The following is a 13383-nucleotide window of genomic DNA, read 5'->3' as shown; positions in this document are numbered from 1 at the left end:
GGGGGGGGGGGGGGGGGGGGAAAGGTGTGGTTGGGGAATGATGGACCTCTCCAGTGGAAGGAACAGCTGTGTTCTCTTTCAAAATCCCTAGGTCTTCTTTGCCCATCAGAGCAGGTTTTATGTTTTGTTATTGTTTTAGAATTGTCAACTGACTTATGAAAATTATTTATTGATTGATTTCGACATAGTTTCATGTATCCCCTGCTGGCCTTCAACTCTCTATGTAGAAGATAACTCCTACCTTCACTCAAGTGTTGGGTTTACAGGTTTGGTCCTGTTGTGTCTCGTGTCTGTAGTGACAGGAATTGGTGGGGACTTTGTACATGTAAGGTAATCAATCAGTCTGCCAATGATGGAGTCACCCTTTCTGGCCCAGGCTGGCCTCAAATTCAGGATTTTCCTGCATTAGACTCCTGAATAGTGGAGATTATAGTGTGCTACTCTGGTGGCTTGGGCTGGATTTTAATGCTATCTTTTGAATTATTCCCAGTTTATAGTTTGAGTTAGCCTTTTGAATGTTACTGTTTTGTTTTGTTTTTGCTATAGCTAATTTATGAAGTTGCTTTAGAATTAACTTTTTTCTTTATTAATATTAGATTATTTCTATGTTGAGAAAATATATTTATATAATTTTAGAGCTGGAATATGAGGAGGAAAATTACCTTAATTTTTTTTTTTTAAGGTGGGGTTTATAAAAGGAAAGCTATATCTTTTTTGGAAACAGCTTCTCATGGAGTACATACTCTAAAATAAGAGATTAATCTTTATATTACTATCTCAAGGTGTGCGAAATCTAACTTCATGTGGCTTAAATAAATCAAATGTTTTTTTTTGTTTTTTCAAGACAGGGTTTCTCTATATAGCCCTGGCTGTCCTAGAACTCACTCTGTAGACCAGGTTGGCCTCGAACTCAGAAATCCGACTGCCTCTGCCTCCCAAGTGCTGGGATTAAAGGCGTGGACAACCACTGCCCGGCAATCAAATGTTTTGTTTTGTTTTGTTTTATAGCTGGAATTGCAGAAGTCATGCAGATGTCAGAGTTAGTTGTTATGATGTAACTGTCATCAGTACCAAGACTCTTGGCAGCTATCCATTCTACCTGTTTTGATGCTGATGGCCTTTTAAAGAAATAAACTATTTTAATAGTTTAAACTATTAGTGTCAGTGGAGAGCAGTGCTAATTTTTTGTTTTTCCCATCTCATATAAAGATGAATGGTTCCTTCTTGGTTCTTTCAGAGCCTTCCTAGATAATGATTTCCGCTCTTATTTTATGCTTAGTCCTGACTAAACCTTAGTAAAAATATTTGGCCAGGATAGAATGGATATTGAGCACATCAACTATGACTGTTCTAATAGGTTATAAATATGGGTTGTTTGTTTGTTTGAAGCAAGATCTCACCGTGTGTAGTACTTGATGGTTTGGAACTCACTATGTAGACCAGGCTGGACTAGTAATTTGTGGTAATCCTCCTGCTTTTGCAACCCAAGTGCTGTGATCATATAGATATGTGTTACCTTGTTTTTTGTTTGCTTGTGTGTTTTTTAGGCAGGAGTTCTCTGTATAGCCCTAGCTATCCTGGAAGCTCTGTAGGCCAGGCTGGCTTTAAACTCAGAAATCTGGCCCCTCTGCCTCCCAAGTGCTGGCTGGGTAGGACCAACATCATGAACTACCAAGCTCAGCTTTGTGTGCATGTTTTAATCAGCCTTATCATGCATTGTTTCTCTGGGAGAATTTTGTTTTTTCTGTGTTTTAGCATTCCCCCAATTCTGGGCTCCATGTGTCTTGTCTTCCCTCTTTATCTTGTGTACTAGCAAGCATATATGACTCTAGCTGGTCTAGAAAGTCTACATGTTCATCTAAGGATGACCTTGAATGCCTGATCTTCCTGGATCCATCTCAGGATTGATGGAATTTAAGTTGTCACCAAGCCTGTCTCTGGAGGAGGTTTTTAAAAAAGAAATGTATTTCTTTAAAGACTTGGGTCTAAGCCGGGCTGTGGTGGCGCACGCCTATAATCAGCACTTGGGAGGCAGAGGCAGGTGGATTTCTGAGTTCAAGGCCAGCCTGGTCTACAGTGTGAGTTCCAGGACAGCCAGGGCTACATAGAGAAGATTTTGAAGATTACAAAATCTAAATTAGCTGAATGAAAATAAGGCAAAGCTTTCTGCAATGTATTCTTAAATATTAGTGAAAGCAACTCTTTAAAGCAACTCTTTATAACAATCTTATTAACTATCTCAAGTCTTAAGATCTTGACTATCTAGCCAGTCATGGTGCTGCATGCTTTTATAATTTCAGCACTAGGAAAGGAGTGGCAGGCGAACTAAAAGAACCAAAAAAAAAAAAAAAAAAAAAACTTGGGTCTAGCGGTGCATTCCTTTAGTTCCAGCATTCTGGAGGTAGGGGCAGTCAGATCTCAGAGTTCAAGTCCAGCTTGGTTTATAGGGAGAGTTCCAGGACAGCCAGGGGTAGATGAGAAATCCTGTCTTATGTATAGATTTTTGTTTGTAGTTGCTCACTTTGAATGCAGTTGTTCATAAACTTGGTACTTAGTTTTATTGTTGTTGCTTTGTGGTTTTGTATTTTTATTTTTTTTATTGGACTGGTTATACTGAGGTTCAGGAGCTCTGGATTTTCGTGCTTTTCCCACCCCTACTGAAATGCTGGAATTGGATGCATGTGCCAATGAGCTTGAGTTAGATATTGACGTTTTTTGTTGGTGGTTGTGGGCTTTTTTTGAAACAGTCTCAGTACCCAGCTGTCACAGAACTCAGTAAGTATGTAGAATAGGCTGGCCTTGAACTCACAGAGTTCTCTTGCCACTCCTTTCCTAGTGCTGAAATTATAAAAGCATGCAGCACCATGACTGGCTAGATAGTCAAGATCTTAAGACTTGGAATAGTTAATAAGATTGTTATAAAGAGTTGCTTTAAAGAGTTGCTTTCACTAATATTTAAGAATACATTGCAGAAAGCTTTGCCTTATTTTCATTCAGCTAATTTAGATTTTGTAATCTTCAGATTAGGGCTCTAGTTCACCATCTGTTGGTCCTGTAATTATGTATAAATATCCTCTGTGGCATTATTATTTATTTGGATATATGTGTGTGCTCATGCACACACACACACACAAATTTTTACCTGTATTATAAGTTAAAAAGCCCAAACTATTGATCTTTTTTGGATGCATATGTAAATATGCATATCCATATGTAAATGTTTATCCATGTGTAATTTGACTCTATGGTGTCTCCTTGCCTTTGATATTTGAGAACCAAGATCATGTTTGAGATTGTAATTTTAAAAATGCAGATGGAAACTCAAGAGAAATATAGATGCAGAAGTTGTAGAAACCTGGTGAGTTAAGAGACTGGGCTAATGAAAACTGTTCTGTAACTGTTTTTTGAGGAGCTGAAGTGACACATAACACCGGATACTGGTTTGGTAAACCACACAAAGTATTGAGCATTTTGCATCTTCCTTTTTGGTAGACTCTACCCTTCTCATCTGCTGAGCTTGGTGATTTAGTTGTTGGAACAAGTTTTATGCTATTTGATTTTGGTGAGTGCTAATAATCTTTTGATATCGTTAGCTTTAAAGGGTGGTGGACTTGTACTGTGTAATGTGACACTTTGTATTATAAGTCAAGAAAATGCTCTCTTACATTAAACCCTATTTGGGAGGAATCGTGCTGACAAACTAGTAGTCAAGAGAAATTAGGTGCCACCACTTTTAAGTCAACGCTGGTAGTAGGAACATGACAGGTCTGCTTTTGTTGTTCATTGTTAAACTTTTAACAGTGGGTCAGTGAACTTTAATTTGGTGTTAGCAGGAAACATAAATATTATTGTGTAATGAGTGCCATTTTGCCTATCTTGGCGGATCTGACAAACCAAGAAGACTAAAACAACACGCAGGCTTAACGAAAACTACAGTTCCCAGCGGGCCAGGCGCTGGTGGGCCATCATTTCTCCTCTAGCTCCCAGCTGCCCCTGCCCGGGCTAGCCCCGAGTCGGTCCTAGCTCGCGCCTGCGCAATGGCGTCCGCTTATTTTTTGGTTTGGCGGCTGCAGAGCGTGGCGCTAGGGCTAGCAGCCAGCCGTGTGCTGCAGTGTACTGAGCAGGGTGTAGGACAAAGGGCGGGTGGCAGGGATCGCGTCACTGGTCAGGGAGCTTCCTGCCCGTCTCAGCACGGTTGACCCTGGGGTAGTGTGGCCGTAGCAGCTTCTTCATTCACTGCACACACAGTTCTTCGCTCACGTCCTCTAGCTCTGCTGTGCCAGTCCGCCCTCCCCTCAAACCGGCGCGCAGCACCGGCAGCCCCAGAGCCGAGGGAATGTGACGGCGTCAGCGCCTCAGGTTAGCCTCACCTCGATCGAAGCGAGGGGCCTGCGTCGCTTGCCGCAGTGCCGCGTGTCGCTGCCGCACGTATCAGCCACCAGGCATCGGTTTCCGCAAACAGAGGCGCAGAAGCGGCGGCCGCGGCGAGGAGCCATGACTGAGGCGGCGGCGGCCGCGCCTCCTGGCAGCCCGCGGGGGCGGCGAGGCGGGCGCCCCCTGGCGGCGCGCCGGGGCGGAGCGGCCCGCCGCAGCCGCAGCCGGCGGAGGCGCTGCTGTCCCTCCTCCCCGTGTCCCCGGCACTCGCCCGCTCGCTTGCTCGCTCCATTCTCCCTCCGCTTCAGATTAAAGGGGGGGAGGGAAAAGGAGCTCGGCCGCCATTTTCCCAGTGCCGCCGCCGCCACCGCCACCGCTCGCCGAGCCGGCGGGAGAACCAAGCGCCGTAGCGAAGCCGACTCGTCTCGCCGCGGCGGCTTGGGGGGCGGCCGAAGTGCGCTCCCCGGCCGGGAAGAAGCGCCCGGGGTGGCGGCCGGGGTGCGGGCGCGGGCTGCAGACGGCGGCGCTTGTTTGTGCGGGGCGGGGGGGGCAGCTTTACCCTCTGCCCCCGCCCGCCCGCCGGGGCTGCGGTCCCCGGCCGTACCCAGGCCGGGCCGGAACGGAGGAAGGCCGGAGAAAGGGCCCGAAAGAGAAGAAAAAGCAGCCGCTCCCCGCCGCCGCCTTCCCCTCCCCCTCCGCCTCGCCCCCCCGCCCGGAAAGTCAGGGCGGCTCCGGGCGCCGGGGGGGAGGAGAGCGGCGGGCCGGGCCGGAGCCGCCGCCGCGCGCCCCCGCCCGCTGGTCCTCGGCGCCCAGGCCGGGGGGCTGTTTGCAAACTGCGCCCATTTTGTGGGGCCGAATCCGCCCGGGCTACGCTCCTCCATCACGTGGTAGGTGCTGCTGCTGCTCCTTTCCTCCTCCTCCCGCTGCCCTTTCTCCTTCTCCTCGCTCTCCCTGTGGCTCCCATTTCTCCCTCTCTTTGTTAGTTGTAACTAGAAAGGCTGGGCAGGGGAAGAAAAATCCCCGGAACTTTAAATGGCCTCTCCGGGCTTCCCCGCTGCGGGTCCGGGCTGGGAGTCGCCCCAAGGGCGGGGGTGTGCGGGGGCCCTTCCCCACCAGCTGCCGCCTCGTTCGCTGGGCTTTCCTTTGGCGTTCTATTTAAAAAGGCGGCCTGGAGAACATGGTTTATTTCTGAAAAAAAAAAAAAAAAAAAAAAAGACCAATAACAAACTCTTGCTCTCGCCTTGAACTTCTCTTGACTGCAAAAGGTCTTTCTTTGCTCAAACACATCTTGCATGTCTCACGGTTTGTATCACAACTCTGATTGTTAACATTTTTTTTTTTTTTTTGCGCTTAAATATTGAGGTCATTTGCGTTTTCGGATCTAGTCTCAGGCAGCCCTTTTTTTTTTTCAACCAAAGAGGAAGAGGCATTTATTTGCTTTTAAGTGAGTTGGAATCGTACTGCATTTTGGGGGGCCTGTTTTCGGACTGACGGCCTTTGATTCTCAGCAAATAGTTTATAATTGTTTTCCGTATTGTAAACAATCCTACTCCCATGTTTTACCTAGAAATCCTTTTGTTTTCCAATGTTGGAATCCCAATGTGGATTTTTAGAGAAACTCGTTACTTAACTATTGCTTATTGATTGCCTTAGGGGAAAAGGGGTGACATGATGGCGCCACTTTAAATTGCTCTTTCCTCCGCCTGTTTTTTCCTCCTTTATCTTGGAGGTCACTGGAGCATTTTCCGTGACCTATTAATAAAACCGCACTTGAGGGTGTTAGCTGTACAACTCTTAGGGGTTAGAATTTGGTACCTTAAGGATCGAGAAACCCGAATACTGTAGTCCCCAAAGTTAAGAGAAATCTCGATAGTCCTCCAGCCTAGCTTCCCTCCCCTCCATTCACAATCCTGGTGTTGCCATATCCTTCGTCACGTGGCAAGCAATCGTTGTGGGGGTTTTGTTTGTTTGTTTTGGGGGTGTATGTTAATATTTTAAATTGTAGCCAAGTAAGTGTCCCTCTGCCCATTGGAGAGATCACAATGCCTTAGGGTTTTTTTTTTTTTTTGATACATTCGGAGAACATTTTAAAATAAACGATAAAATTACATAATCCTCGCCTTGCATAATCATGATATAGTTACAGAACTTCTTCTCAAAAGTACTTTCAAGTAAGGAAAATCGTTATATTAAAATGGTTTCTGTTTCTTAGAATGGCCTGCAGTTTATATTTCCTACCCCACCTCCCATTTTTGTTTTTGTTTTTAAGGTCATTTAAAGTACCAGTATTTACAAAAGCATAAAGTGGGCGTGTTTCCCTTCCCCCTCTTCTATGGGCTATACTTGGTTTCTTGTCTTATACTCTTACCAATTTAGAAATTTTCAATTAACTGCAGCTGTTGTCAGTTGAGACTTTTTTTTTCTTCTAACAGTGGGTACTTTTGATGTGTTTCTCTGTTGCATTTTTGATAGAGAAGTTTAAATTCCTTCTTACTTGGTTGTTTATTATAACTTATTGTAAATATTAACTATAAAATGCTAAAGTACATTTTTTTCTTTTTCTAGTTACTAGCTTCAAAAAGTAAATATGAAATGTCATTCTTGGGTATGCTTGATCTGTTTTCTCCTGCCATGTATGTTATCAATGGCTTGGGCCATTTTCTTTACTAACAGTTACATCATGTCATGTGATAGGTGCAATGTGATGTGTTGTTCTAAAAATACAGCAAGGTAGAAATGCTCATCCTTTGGAAATTTAAAAAATGTATTGTAAGTATTCGGTAACGACCCTTAGTCATGGAATTCTGAATTAGATTTCCACTAGGTTTAGCCAACCAAGTGTAGAGTTCTTTTGACCTCTAGAATATTTGATGTGATTTGTTAGTGACCTCAGAACTGGAGGTGGTTTGACATTATTTTTGAAGTGTGATCTACTTGGAACCATTAGCAATCACATAGATTCTTAAAATCTTTATTCTGATGAAGGTAGTTATCATCTAAGTGTATGTGAAGCTAATATTTATGATTTGTTTCTCTATACAACTAAATCATCAGTTATACACAGATTTTGAGATGAATTGGAGGTTTGGTTTTCCTACCTATAGGAATCTGGAAGTACTGGGTCATTGCGTCTTTCCTGAGAACCCTGATTCAGACAGTTAGTATCTGACACTCATGTTCACGGAACACTAAATCTGCAGAGCACTCTTTGACTTTTAGATAATTTACTGTCCTGTCAAAGAAAATTCTGGAAGCTAGAAAACAATTTAGTTGAACTTTTATTAAGGTGAGAAGAAAGAATATTGGGCTGGAGAGATGGCTCAGTGGTTAAGAGTACCGACTGCTCTTCCAAAGGTCCTGAGTTCAATTCCCAGCAACCACATGGTGGCTCACAATCATCCATAACAAGATCTGACTCCCTCTTCTGGAGTGTCAGAAGACAGCTACAGTGTACTTACATATAATAAATAAATTAAAAAAAAAAAAAGAATATTGTATTTTTTTCTCTCCTTCCAATACTACCAGTATCTTTTTTTTTCAAGTAATGCTACACTGTAATCAGTGTTTCTATATAGTATAGCTCCTGGATTTTGACCAAATCTAGTTTGACCACAGATTTTAATTACTTTTAAGGGGAACAAATTTTAGGTTTGCTGTGTTTGATACAAGCTATTTTATGTGATCTTGCAACAAGGATTTTGCCAGTGATGATGCCTGTTTTACAAAGGCATTTTAGTATTGAGTAGTTGTAGCTGTGAGTGAAATTGTTTCCTCATTTTAGAAAGATGATTTTTCAACATGTTCTTTAAAACACTAACCTATATTGCACAGAGAAAGCTTTGGGTTTAAATGGTGTGTTTTCCTATTCAGTTTCTTTGGGTGGGGGTGAAAGATTCCTAGGACTCCTCTTTCCCACCACCTTTTTGTGGTGAAGCAATTAAGATAGAAATGAAAGTGACTTTCAGCTGGACAGTGGTGGCATATACCTTTGACCCCAGCACTCTGGAGGCAGAGGCAGGCAGGTTTCTGAGTTTGAGGCCAGCCTGGTCTACGGAGTGAGTTCCAGGACAGCCAGGGCTATACAGAGAAACCCTGTCTCAAAAAACCAAAAAACGGGTGGGGGAAAGAAAGTGACTTTCTGGAAAAATTCTTGTGTGTTATATATATTGTGTGTATGTGTGTATGTGGGTATTGTATTGCCTCTAGTTCCAAGACCTGTCTATTTCTTGATCTGGATGGAAAGAAATAGTGTAGATAAGTATGTGGCAGTGATAACTAGCAGTTATCTCTGGTTATTTCTATGACCCACAATTCTCATCTCAGTCTATATATATATCATTCAAAAGATAGTACTTCCTAACTATCCTGGCCTTGAAATGTTGGTGCCTTCTCTCCTTACAGTACTTTCCTAATTTCTATTGTCTTTTGTTGCTGTTCACCTCAGTTTTTGAGCTTACGTTTTGAGAAATGGAAGTACCAAGAAGAGTCCTAGTTTGTCTGATGAATTTCTACACTCTGGTAGAAATGTTTTTGTACAACTTTTAGTGACTAGTATGGAGTTTATTAGATTTGAAACTATAACTGTTCAAGTTGAAAAATTATTCTTCCTGTAGATTCTTTTTAAAAACCGAAAAACAACAAAAGAAGGGTTTTTTTTGGTAAAGGGAAATGGTCCAAATCTGGTTTGCACTAGACATCAGGCCAGGTGTTGAGGGCATTTCATTTGAGACACAGGCAAGAAAAGGACACTAATGTAAAATATCCTTCCTGAGACCAGAATAGCCTAACCCATGAAGGAAGGAGCCTATTTAAAATGAAGAAAAGAGTACAGAGACAGGTCATTTACAACTAAACAGTGAAGAAAATGCTCTGACGTTTGTTTCTCTTTAGTCACAGGTCTGGCTTTTGTGTATAGGCTATTGGAAAACCTTAGCTAGATAATAGTAGTGACTTACCAAAAAGCTTGGACTCACAAGTCCAGTTTATTTATTTATTTATTTATTTAATTTACTTTTGGTTTTTCGAGACAGGGTTTCTCTGTGTAGCTAGCCCTGGCTGTCCTGGAACTCACTTTGTAGACCAGGCTGGCCTTGAACTCAGAAATCCACCTGCCCCTGCCTCCCGAGTGCTGGGACTAAAGGTGTACGCCACCACTGGCTGGCTGTTTATTTTTTGTTAAGCTTTTTCTTATTTTTGTTAGGGTAAAGGTAAAGCCAAAATGTAAAGTTACGGAAACCAATTTCCCCAAATTAGAGAGCATGGCTGGTGAATGAAAAACAAATTTGGAAGCCAGTTGGAATGGCACATACCTTTAATCCCAGTATGGGCGGTGGATCTCTGAGTTTGAGGCCTATGTGGTCCGTGTAATAAGTTCCAAGATAGCCAGAGCTACAATAGTGAGACCTTTCTTAAGAAAGAAAACCAAACTTGAATAGTCTGCATGAAAAATTTAATGATTGTATATGAAGATTCTAATGAACATTACAAACTTTTATGAACCAAGTGGTTTTTTTTTTTTCCCCTCATGATTGAAGGGGATGTTTTTTTTTTTTTTTTTTTTTTTTTTTTTTTTTTCTTTTTTCAAGACAGGGTTTCTCTGTGTAGCCTTGGCTGTCCTGGAACTCACTCTGTAGACCAGGCTGGCCTCGAACTCAGAAATCCACCTACCTCTGCCTCCCAAGTGCTGGGATTAAAGGCGTGCGCCACCACCGCCCGGCGAAGGGGATGTTTTAAGTTTGTTTTTGTTTTTTGTTTTTTGTTTTTTGTTTTTTTGTATGTGTGTCTACATGTGAGTATGCAGGAGTGAGTGTAGATACCCAAGGAGGCCAGAGACATCAGATCTCCTGCAGCAGGAATTTTGGGTGGTTGTGAGCTGCCTGGTATGGTTGCTGGGAACTGTAAGTGCTGTTAATGGCTGAGCTGTCTCTTCCCCTTTAAACTTTAATCCTCTGTTGGCTACCACAGTTTTGGCAAATGCTAATTGTTTAATAAAAGTTGCATCTTGTTTATGGTGCTAAGCTGTAATGCCAACCCTTAGTTTTTCAAAACATGGTCTATTAGGCAGGCCTCCAACTCACTACCAGTAACTTAAGAACCTTGCATCAGCCTCCTGGGTGGTAGGGATATATAGTGTATGCCAACATCCCCTACATAAAATTATTTTCCACAAATCTATTTAAAATTTCAAACTAGCTTCATAGAATTTTAGCATTTGAATGATTTATACCACCGAATTATTTATACAATTACTAGCTCTGAATTTGTTGCTTTTCAATTCTAGTTCTAGGATTTTGTATTTAAATTTTTTTTAAGATTTATTTATTTATTATATGTAAGTACACTGTAGCTGTCTTCAGACACACCAGAAGAGGGCGTCAGATCTCATTTCGGATGGTTGTGAGCCATCATGCGGTTGCTGGGATTTGAACTCAGGACCCCTAAATTTTTTTCTCTAAATGATGGAGGCAGAGAATGCAAAGTCGAGCTAAATTCAGTGTAATTTTTGTTACTGTATATTGTTACTTCAACCAGAAATCTGAACAGAGATTTTAGTTACAAATTTAAATATAGTAGATTTTGTTCTTGTTTAGAAAAAGGGTCATGAACTTGATGAGGTCCCTCACCTTTTAGTTTTATCTAAAAGAAAATACATTTTAAGGTCAGACCTGGTTAAATTCAGTTGGAGGGGAAATGTTGAGGAATAACAAGATTGAGTAACAATTTTGTTAACGGATACCCAAGTTCTCTCATTACTTGTTATTTGGCCTTTATTGATTACTTGTTAGTATAGTACTAGAGGGTGTGAAGGGGGTTGGAGCTGATTAGTTTCTGAGTTTTTAGCATTTACTATTGCAGAGATTTTATAGAAGTGGGGAGAGGGAGGGAGGGGGCAAGTCTAGATTAGTTGAATGCTTGCTTAGCACTTTTAAGGTCCTGGGTAGGATCTCTAGACTTGTGTGTGTGTCACACACACACACACACACACACACACACACACACACACACACACTCACTCACTCACAAAGAAATATTTAAGTCTTGAGAGTTTGACCAAGCTGTTTATATGTGGAGAATGGGGACTGTATATAGACCTTAAATATATGTGCACATGTATACTTGTACTTCTTGTAGTTGGTAATTTATTCCACACTATCTATTCTTGGGCTTCTCAGAACAGAAGAAGACTATTAGTATTAATTTTTAACATTTCTCTGGCACTGGAATTTTTTTTTTGCCCCCCCCCCCCCCCCCAGACAGGGTTTCTCTGTGTAGCCCTGGCTGTTCTGGAACTCACTGTGTAGACCAGGCTGGCCTTGAACTCAGAAATCCGCCTGCCTCTGCCTCCCAAGTGCTGGGATTAAAGGCGTGCGCCACCACCACCCGGCTTGTTTTTTGTTTTTTGAGGCAGAGTTTCTCTGTGTATCTCTGGCTGTCCTGGAACTCACTCTGTAAGTCCAGCTCCAGGGAATCCAGTGCTGCCTTTTGACCTCTGTAAGTGTGCACAGACTAAAAATTCTCAAATTCCCTTCTCTCTCTGTTTCTGTGTCTTATTACACAAATTGGCTCAAACTTCTTAGAGGGCTTTATATTTTTAAAACTTGAGCTAAGTTTTGAAATTACAATTCTTAAGTGAAAAGATTAGGTATATATCTGTGTATCCACGAAAATACTAATGTTGGGTAGATTCCTAGAAGTACAGTTGCTAGATAACCTTTTGAGTTATTGCATTTAGATTTGGTAGACAGTGCCTTCAAAGTATAATAGTTAAAATAGGTCAAAATTTTTCCAAATGGTTGTGGAGCATATTTCTAATCCCAGCGTTTAGGGGACAAAGGCAGGCAGATCGCTTTAGTTCCAGGCTAACCAGAGCTTTATAGTGAAACCTTATCTTAAGCTTTCCAGTCTGGATACAGGAATTTGGTTATGTGAATGAGTGGAACTTGAGTTGATGAGATTTACCCTGTATTTAGTTGGTAAAGACTTTAGATTGTGTCAGCTCATGATCAGACACTCTTGTTAACTTTATCCTAGTGGATCTGCATCTGATTCATTCAGTGTAAAAGCATGTTTTTGTCTGCTGGCGCTGTGCTCCTTATAGAAAATAGATTTAACACAAACCAATACTGTCTATTTAAGAAATGTTTGGCCTAAGGAATGATGGTCTGAAATCTTTGAGTTTGTTATACTGGCTGCTATTGCCCAGAGTGCCAAGGGAGTACAGGTTATGAGGCTAGACTATGAATGCTAACTCAACCTGGAAGGAATGAGGCACACTTGCATGACTTTGTAATTTGAAGCTAAACGTTGAAAGAGTAGAATGGGTAAAGAGAGAAGAGCATGGAAGAACCCAGGAGTTTATGTGTTCTGGTGAGTAGTGAAGGCAGAGTGTAGAGAGCTTCAGATGTTGAGTGCTAAGGGAGTAGATAAGGGATTTGAAATGTATTCTTAGTCTAAGCATCACAGAGTCAGGTTTGATTTTCCCCTTCCCTCCATTCTTGCCTTTGATGTAGTTGGTATGATAGCAGAGGCAAGACTGGATCTTGTCAAGACTGGATGGAAGAAGGCAGAGAAGCTGGAGATTACTACTACTAATGCCTTAATTATCGTGATACATAATGAGGTTCTGAAGTCAGGCAGAGGCACTAGAAATATTTTGAATGTGCTGATCATTCTGTCTACTGAGCATCTTCCCACTTTGCTTTTAAAAATTGAGTGTCCTACACTGCTTCAGGATGAAGCTGCTTTTTGGCACACCTATTCAGCTCCAGTGACAGTGGGAAAGCTCAGGGATAGACATACTCCATCTTCATTGCAATACTTTCAGGTTCTAGAGCCTGTGAGTTGGTTATTTAGTGTCTGCATAAAGTGGATGCAGTAAACTGTATCCACTCTCGGAATCATTCAGGGTGTCTTCTCTCTTGGAAACTTTTCTTTTTCTTTTCTTTTCTCTCTCTCTCTCTCTCTCTCTCTCTCTCTCTCTCTTTTTTTTTTTTTTTTTTTTTTTTTTTT

At 42.0% G+C, this 13383-nt stretch overlaps 1 protein-coding gene across 10 annotated transcripts in view; it reads left to right on the top strand.

Annotated features, from left to right (window-relative positions):
* The window catches only part of Kansl1 (KAT8 regulatory NSL complex subunit 1), a 134048-nt gene that overhangs the window by 26045 nt on the left and 94620 nt on the right, over positions 1-13383 (top strand). For 2 of the 10 annotated variants that reach the window (XM_031350973.1, XM_031350963.1), the window contains exon 1: positions 4670-5261. The exons of 5 other annotated variants lie outside the window; for them this stretch is intronic. The gene's annotated coding sequence lies outside the window, so the exon portion shown is untranslated. Of the gene's footprint in view, positions 1-4669; positions 5262-13383 lie in introns of those variants that run through there. 3 more of the 10 variants (XM_031350971.1, XM_031350969.1, XM_031350968.1) reach the window with 3 other exon arrangements.

This window comes from Mastomys coucha, unplaced genomic scaffold (assembly GCF_008632895.1).
Source record: "Mastomys coucha isolate ucsf_1 unplaced genomic scaffold, UCSF_Mcou_1 pScaffold5, whole genome shotgun sequence".
Lineage (NCBI taxonomy): Eukaryota > Metazoa > Chordata > Mammalia > Rodentia > Muridae > Mastomys > Mastomys coucha.
The sequence above is the reverse complement of the archived record's forward strand: the minus strand, read 5'-3'. Positions and strand labels throughout refer to the sequence as shown.